Consider the following 9,390-nt stretch of genomic DNA (forward strand, 5'->3'; position numbering starts at 1 on the left):
CAACTTCTAGCTCATTGTGCTACCTTTTAAACAACACTTAGTCAAATTTGAGATTGAAATTATATTTTATATGTGACAAAACCAATATCGGTGTAACACCTTACAGCGATTTGTTTGTCATTTCTCCATACAAAATTATATATATATATACTTGGTTCTTCTTAAGTACTCAAGAATATTCTTACTGTTTTTCAATGATCATCACATGAATCATTCTGGTATATGCTCCTAACCTTTTAGAGCACAAGATATCTGATTATGTACATATTATTCATGATCTAAATTCACTCATGTGTTTTTACTCATCGAGTGTCAGATACACTCAAGTCTTGTTAAACCTTCACATGACAAGAACATTTTCTTAATATTTCTATATTGAACTACTTCAATATCCATTCTATGTACTTTGACTTAAACTTATTATGTGTTTCAATCTATCTTCATAGATCTTGACACTAAATTTGTTTCAGTCCATATCCTTTCATTGAAGTTAATTTCTCAATGAAACCTTTTTAATCAAGTATATAATTACATCATTTATAACCAACTATATGTCATCTACATAAAGTATTATAAATATGTCTCAGCGCTCCCACTTAATTTCTTGCAAATGCAAGCCTCTTCATCGTTTCTGATGAAATCAAAAACTCTTTGACTATTTCATCTGGTGAAGATTCCAACTCCGTGATACTCACTTCATCCAATTGAAGTTTGTATACCTATCTATTATTCCACGGACTAGCAAAACAATTGGTTGTATCTTGTATACACCTTTAATACACACGTCTGATAAGTAATGTATTTTGTCATCCTACTAGCATATCTCATAAAAGAAATATGTAGTGATTACTAGAATAATCCACATAGACTATAAGCATTGCTACGGAAGATCTAATCTTATCGTAGTCAACTCTTTGAACTTTGTCGTAAACAAATTTTCGACAAGTCGAGCTTCTTCAAGGATATTTCATCCAAATCCATCAATTTTATAGATCTATTTACTTTCAAAAAGTATTTATCTATCTTGGATTTCATGGCGTATAGCCATTTTAACGGAGTCAGGGCCCATCATAACTTCTTTGTTTGTAGTTGGTTTATCATTGTTCAAAATCAATCCTTTGTCCACAAATCATTTATTTGATCACAAAGTAAACCATTCCTACAAGGTTCAATATGTACTTCGATCTCCATGGCTAAAACACTTTGTAGTCATGGGAGTCATGATCGTTGTGGCCGCTTCCGGAACCAATTCCAATGCTGCGCTACTCTGATCATTATGCTCAAGTTCATAAACCTTATCAAGTTCTATTGTCCTCCCACTCAAATACTTCGCTAGAAACAATTTCTTGGAAATAAGAAACATTGACAAACACTTTTTTCTTTGTCTCCATAGTGGGAAGAATTCCCAATCAATTCTCTGGGATAACCAACAAAGACATTCATCCGATTTTGGTTGTAAACTTATTTACTTATGCTATGCATACAAAAATTTAAGAAAAGACTATTAGGATTCATACCCATGCCATAACTCGTATGGTGTCATTTCAACGGATCATGATGATGCTCTATTAAGTGTAAAAGCGGTAGTCACTAAAGCATAATCCACAAAAAATATAATGGCATCAATATTTTATCTCATCATTGATCCAACAAGGTTTGGATACATCTCTCGGATACTCCATTATCACTATGATACTCCAAGAAACGTGAGTTGTAGAACAATTTCATAACTCTCTTAGATGTTCGCTAAAACTCGTAATTCAAATATTTTCACCATGATCCAATCATAGATATTTGATTTTTCTATTACGATGATTTCCACTTCATGCTGAATTTATTTGAATCCATTCAAATGTTTCAAACTTCTTCCTTATCGAATATATCCACATATATATACTCAATTTATTGTTGGAAGTTTTCATGAAGTAGTAGAATCTCCCGCACACAACTATGCCCAGTGAACCACATATATCATCATGTATGTTTTCACTAAGTTAGTTGCCCGTTCAACTCTTGGCCTATGAACGGTATTTTAGTCATTCTCTTTAGAAAAGATTTGCAAGCGCCAAGCGATTCAAAAATCAAATGACTCCAAAAATCCATTTGCATGGAGTTCCTTCATGCGTTCCTTTCTAACATGACCTAAATGGCGGTTCCACAAATAAGTGGAATTCAAATCATTTGCCTTATGTCATTTTAGCGTCAGTGTTATGTATGTGTGTTTTACCATTAAGATTTATAATAACTTATCCATCGTACATGGAGTAATGTCATAATTTGAACAACTTATTGTTTTCATTTAACCAGAGCAAAATAACAATTATTAAGTTCTTTATTGTAAATTCTAAGGGCTAGATAGAATGCCAACGACGAACATGATAACACTTTATTTTGTTCCAGACGTGCATTCCTATCATATTCCTTGTCAGTCACTTAGGCCATTGTATTCTTGTATTGTGTTGTTTTGTATGACACTTCATACCAACCAATATGATACTAATACCCAAGAATTTCATTGTGTGACCTAACTAGGAATACAATCATAACATGTATATCATTTATATACACCTGAGCTAGACTTTCTAGTCTTTTCTTTTCTCTCTGCCAAAATATCTTTTGTAATTTCTCTTTTAGCTTTCCTCATTATTCAGAAAACACTTCATCTTCAATAACTTCTAGGTTTGTTGGTCAAATACCAATAACCTTGAGGTTCTTACTTTCAATTTGATCATCATATGACAAGTGTTCTAGATTTCACTATTAGTAACTTTGTAATACGATGAACAATTTCACTCATAATTTTTATCCATCAATTCATGACGACTTTCTGAGACCATGTCTGTACATGCTAGGCTCATAAAGTTTTAACCTTGGTATTCGCATGTGCAAATCTGGCTTGCACCCATTGTATGCACACGTAGAATCTATAACACCCGATCATCACGTGATGCTTCGATACGACGAGTCTTAGCAACGGTGCATACTAAGGATGATAACTTCATGGATATGCGAATATTGTTAGTGCCCCAATAGTTGGAGGATTGGGACGCCTTGCGTCTTCAACCTTCGTACATTCCCATAAAACTTATGAGTTTATGTAGTCTCACCAAATTATATTCTATCATCTTGCAATAAGGTCTTAGATATCACATATATCTCATACCTTGATTATTTCTGAAAACTAAATTTTCAGCTCCTTACTTTTCAAACAGATTTGAACTTCGATTTTCACGGAGACAAGATAACTTTATGTACTAATTGAAATCGTAGCTCTTTGAATCAACAATGTGAGGTTTACTAAAAGTTTGCTATAGGACTTAATCACTTCTTGATTCTTTAACAATATGGTACAAGTCCGTAAAGTTTCTTGTCAGATTTTAACAGTATTTCTATCTCAATAACAAGACTAGCGCATGGTAGAAAAACGGATGCCAATACTACAAAATTAATTCAAAATACTACTCAGACTATGTTTATGATAATTAGTTCATGTTTTAATCTAATTACTAATGAACTCCCACTTAATACAACATCCCTCATAGTTGTTAAGTGGTACACGATCCAAATCCACTACACCAAAACCGATCATCACGTGAGATGATGTAGCTTCAATGGTGAACATCAACATGTTGATCATATCATCCATATGACTCGTGTTCAACCTTTCGGTTTCTGTTGTCCCGAGGCCATGTCTGTACATGCTAGGCTCGTCAAGCAAACCCGTTGTATATGAACGTTGAATCTATCACATCCGATCATCACGAGATGCTTTGAAACGATGAACTTTGGCAACGGTGCATACGAGGGGAGAACACTTTATTATCTTGATATTAATGTGAGGGATCATCTTATAATGCTACTGTCGCGTTCTAAAAAAAATAATATGCATAAAGGATTAACATCACATGCAATTCATATGTGATATGATATGGCCCTTTTGTCTTTGCGCCTTTGATCTTCATCTCCAAAGCATGGACATGATCTCCATCATCAATGGGCATGATCTCCATCATCGTCGGCGTAGCGTCAAGGTCCATGGCGCCGTCTTCATGGTTGTTAACCTCATGTAGCAACTATTACAACTACTTTGAAATACTACTCAACATGAAAATTAAAGACAGCCATAAGGCTCCTGCCGGTTGCCACAATACAATAATGATCATCTCATACATATTCATCATCACATTATGGCCATATCACATCACCAAACCCTGCAAAAACAAGTTAGACGACTCTAATTTGGTTTGCATATTTTACGTGGTTTAGGGTTTTCGAGAGAGATCTAATCTACCTACGAACATGAACCACAACGTTGATACTAATGTTGTCAATAGAAGAGTAAATTGAATCTTCACTATAGTAGGAGAGACAGACACCCGCAAAGCCTCTTATGCAATACAAGTTGCATGTCGAACGAGGAACAAGTCTCGTGAACGCGGTCATGTAAAGTTAGTCCGAGCCGCTTCATCCCACTATGCCACAAAGATGCAAAATACTCAAACTAAAGATAACAAGAGCATCAACGCCCACAAAACCATTGTGTCCTACTCGTGCAACCATCTATGCATAGACACGGCTCTGATACCACTGTAGGGATACGTTGCATAGAAAACAAAAAATTTCCTACCGCGAGAACGCAATCCAAGCCAAGATGCAATCTAGAAGATGGGAGCAACGAGGGGATTAACGAGACTAACCCTTGAAGATTTCCAAAGCCTATAAGAGTAGGCTCTTATTGCTGCGGTAGACGATCACTTGCCGCTTGCAAAAAGCGTGTAGAAGATCTTGATCACGGTGCCACGATCAGGCAGCACCTCCGTACTCGGTCACACGTTCGGTGTTGATGACGACGTCCTTCTCCCTGTTCCAGCGGGCAGCGGAAGTAGTAGATCCTCCTCGGAATCCCGGCAGCACGACGGCGTGGTGGCGGTGTCGATGAAGATCTCCGGCGGAGCTTCGCTAAGCATATGCGGGAGAAGTAGTGGAGGAGGGGTGCTAGGGTTTGGGGAGAGGGGGTGCCATGGGCGCCGGCCTCAAGGGGGCAGGGGTGGTGTGGCCAAGCCATGGGCTGCCCCCTCCCTCTCCTCCTCATTATATAGGTGGAACCCCAAGGGTTTGCCCAAAGTCTTCGAATAAGACCCCAACAGAAAAACTCCCTTATGGACGAAACCTAGAGGGACAGGGACTCTCCCCTTCCCCTTTTCTTGGACCGGCCAAGGAGGTGGAGTCCACCATGGACTCCACCCTCCCACTTGGTTGGCTGGTTAGGGTTTGTGGAGTCCCTCCGGGACTCCTCCTTCCATAGTAATTTATTTCCGGATAATTCTAGAAACCACCTTCCATAAATTCACCGGATCATTTCCAAATTTGGAAAGTGACTTCCTATATATGAATCTTATTCTCCGGACCATTCTGGAACTTCTCGTGATGTCCTGGATCCCATCCGAGACTCCGAACAAAACTTCGAACTCCATTCCATATTCCATATCTACTTAAACGACATCAAACCTTAAGTGTGTCACCCTACGGTTCGCGAACTATGTAGACATGGTTGAGACTTCTCTCCGACCAATAACCAATAGCGGGATCTGGAGATCCATAATGTCTCCCACATATTCAACGATGACTTTAGTGATCGAATGAACCATTCACATATGATACCAATTCCATTTGTCACGCGATATTTTACTTGTCCGAGGTTTGATCATCGGTATCACTCTATACCTTGTTCAACCTCGTGTCCTGACAAGTACTCTTTACTCGTATCGTGGTATGTGGTCTCTTATGAACTTATTCATATGCTTGCAAGACATTAGACGACATTGCACCGAGAGGGCCTAGAGTATATCTATCCGTCATCGGGATGGTCAAATCCCACTGTTGATCCACATGCCTCAACTCATACTTTCCGGATACTTAATCCCACCTTTATAACCACCCATTTACGCAGTGGCGTTTGATGTAATCAAAGTACCTTTCTGGTATAAGTGATTTATATGATCTCATGGTCATAAGGACTAGGTAACTATGTATCGAAAGCTTATAGCAAATAACTTAATGACGTGATCTTATGCTACGCTTAATTGGGTGTGTCCATTATATCATTCACATAATGACATAACCTTGTTATTAATAACATCCAATGTTCATGATCATGAAACGATGATCATCTATTAATCAACAAGCTAGTTATACAAGAGGCTTACTAGGGACTCCTTGTTGTTCACATAACACACATGTATCAATGTTTCGGTTAATACAATTATAGCATGGTATGTAAACATTATCATAAACTTAAAGATATTATAATAACCATTTTATTATTGCCTCTTGGGCATATCTCCAACACATTGCACCATACATGGATCAAATGGTGGTGTCAATCGAAACACATGTCATTATTAACTTTGGATATCTTTCAGCATTTCAATGTTTCATAAATATTTAAGCTATTATCATCGATATTAAAATAATAATAACTCATTCATGACCAAACCTGTTATAATAAAAGACTTTATTCATAAGAATAGAACAATTGGATTTTCTATAGGTCATATGAATAATTATCTTGCGAAATGCAAGACATACTTATAAAGTTCACTTATCACGATTACAAAATTATTCTATCTTATATTTTATGCCATCTTATATTTACTAATTGAAGGCACCATACAAGACACCACCTTAATTCACATTATTAAAATAATTAGAACAATTAAATCTAAAATTAATGGATAGAATTAGCCAATAAAATTATTATTTATAATGTCCCACTTAGCGTTACGTAGATACGTCTGCTTAATTATTGTAAGGCATGTGCTCCGGACATCTCTGGACAAAACCTAGCCGCATCCACTTTAGCCTCTTCCATAGATCGGTTCTCTCTCCTCCGTCTGGCTTCGTCGGCGTCGGGAGGAGTGGAAAACCTAATATATGATGGAGTTTTCACTAAAATTAGTGTTTTCAGTAGATTATGTTAGGGTTTGGTATCCATATTTTTGTTAGTTTCCCCTTAATGGAGATGGCATCGTCTACAATAAGTGATCTTCGGCCTTCTGTTCGATGAAGAGATCTCCTTCCTAGCGTCAATGGTGATGTTGAAAGATTAAAACTCTCTAGGTATAGGCATTTAGATCTTGCTTCTCTAGATCTATTTTGGATCTTTTTTCTCATGATTGCCGCGAGGAGGATTGTCCTCGCAGTTTTTGTCATGTCTCCTACGTCCCCGACAATGGTGATCCATACTCTTGGCTCTCCAGAGACATCGACAAGGCTCATCGGTTGTTATTGTTGGATAATTAGGCCCAATTTTCTTGATTAATTCCAGAATATAAAACATGATGACAACAACTACTAACATGTGAAACTCGAACATACTAGATGCATTAATCAACATGAGTAGCAGCATCGCAAACGGTAAAGCATCTATCGCTAAACAGATCGAGATATGTCGCACGTACCGATCTGGTGGAGGTGGCGGTGGAGGTGTACCATATGATGTCGCGGAAGTAACGTTGTTGATGACAACGTTGTTGACGACAGGGACGATGGGTCGGAGTAGACGGTGTTGAAGACCACGGTAGGCAGCACCGCCTGACTTCGACAGAAGGCGACCCGTGATGAAGAGCTTGAGCAGTCGCGCAGAGCGCTTCCCAAAAACCTAATTTTCCTTCTCCCGTACTGGATCGCAAAGGCGAGCGGTTCCGGAGATCTGCTCTCCCGTTCGCCGATGCATGTCGGCGCGGGATGGAGTAGGCAACGTTGGCGGCACAAGCAGAGAGAGGTGGCAAAACCCTAACTCGTGTATTAGATATATTTCTGCGGTAGCCGGGCAAGAGATTATATAGGCTCAGGAAACCCTAGGCAACATGGGCCACGCCCACGTCGCACGTACGTTTCGAGTCGGTTACAGATAGCCCATAGTCCGGGAGCGACCCAAACCGACTAATTGTGACGTGTCCGTCTAGGACTCTGTTCGTTTTCCTGAGCTGCAAAAAGTAAGGAAAGTCTCGGCTCGAGGCTCAATCCACTCACCACGAGTGCGGCGCGCATCGTGACGTGATGTGTCGTGTCGAGTCGAGACGAGCGAGTAGGAGGAGGAGCGCGCGTGAACAACTCCTCTTCTCACTCACTTACTAGTGGTGGAACAACCCACCTTATAAGGTGGTTTAACTTCCTCCCAACTTTCCATGTGGGACTAAACTTTCCACCTCTTGCCACTCCTTAGTGAGCTGCCACCCACTTGGGCTCAAACTCACATGAGCTGCCACAATGTGGGCTTTGAGATTTATAGGGAAATCTGAAATCTAATATGGACCACTAAAAGTGGACCAAATATTTCAACAATTCCCCACCAGATCTTAAATGCTCATTTAGATATTTACCAATACTCGTTTCTTGTTTATATACCAGTGTTTCAGCAGAGACTGTTAAGTTGAAGTACCGCCTAGAACCTTAAGCTACATCTATTCACACTTGAACAATGGACTAAGATTTGAATTGCAAGTTTTGCGTGAACAGGTTTTACTCAAAGTCATAACCAGTACATGGCTGCCAGTAGCCTACCCTGCGGGTGAAGCATATGCGTCATACTTCGTGGTCTCTTCATGAGTTTACTAGAGATCACCCAAATCTCATAGATTGCGACGTTTAACAATCGGACTCATATAGGTGTGTTATTTCAAGAATGCTCTGTAGGACAACATCTTTAATAGCCAACATAAACACATTAAGGCTTGTTGCCAACCTGCCTTACATCAATTGAGAGTTGTGCATCTTCACATAGAGATGGTTACATAATACTCTCCTCAATTAAACCACTAGTTTGTTCTTCCCAGGTCCTAATTCACGGGATCTCCGATCACAAAGATTGGGTTACCACTATGGTCTAACATCAACGGGTCTCAAACCCATCTCCCTCGATGCACTTTCTATCACATTACGTGATAGTCCCTTTGTAAAGAGATCTGCCAGGTTTTTGTCTATTTGAATATATGTAACAGTTATTACTCCAGAGTTTCGCAATTTCCTGACAGACTTCAAACGTCTTTTGACGTGTCTTGATGACTTCGCGTTATCCTTAGAATTGTTCACTCTGACAATTACAGTTTGATTGTCACAATACAAAATGATTGTCGGTACAGGTTTTTCAACCACAGGCAAGTCCATCAAGAGCTCACGCAACCATTCTGATTCAACAGTGGTTGTGTCCAAAGCAGTAAGTTCTGCTTCCATAGTTGTCCTCGTCAATATGGTTTTCTTGGAAGATCTCCATGACACTGCGCCACCTCCAAAGGTAAATACATACCCACTAGTGGCGTAGAGATCAGCTACATCAGAGACCCAATTTGAATCACTATTTCCTTCAAGCACAACTGGGTGCGCTGAATA

Source organism: Lolium perenne, chromosome 6 (genome assembly GCF_019359855.2).
Source record: "Lolium perenne isolate Kyuss_39 chromosome 6, Kyuss_2.0, whole genome shotgun sequence".
NCBI lineage: Eukaryota > Viridiplantae > Streptophyta > Magnoliopsida > Poales > Poaceae > Lolium > Lolium perenne.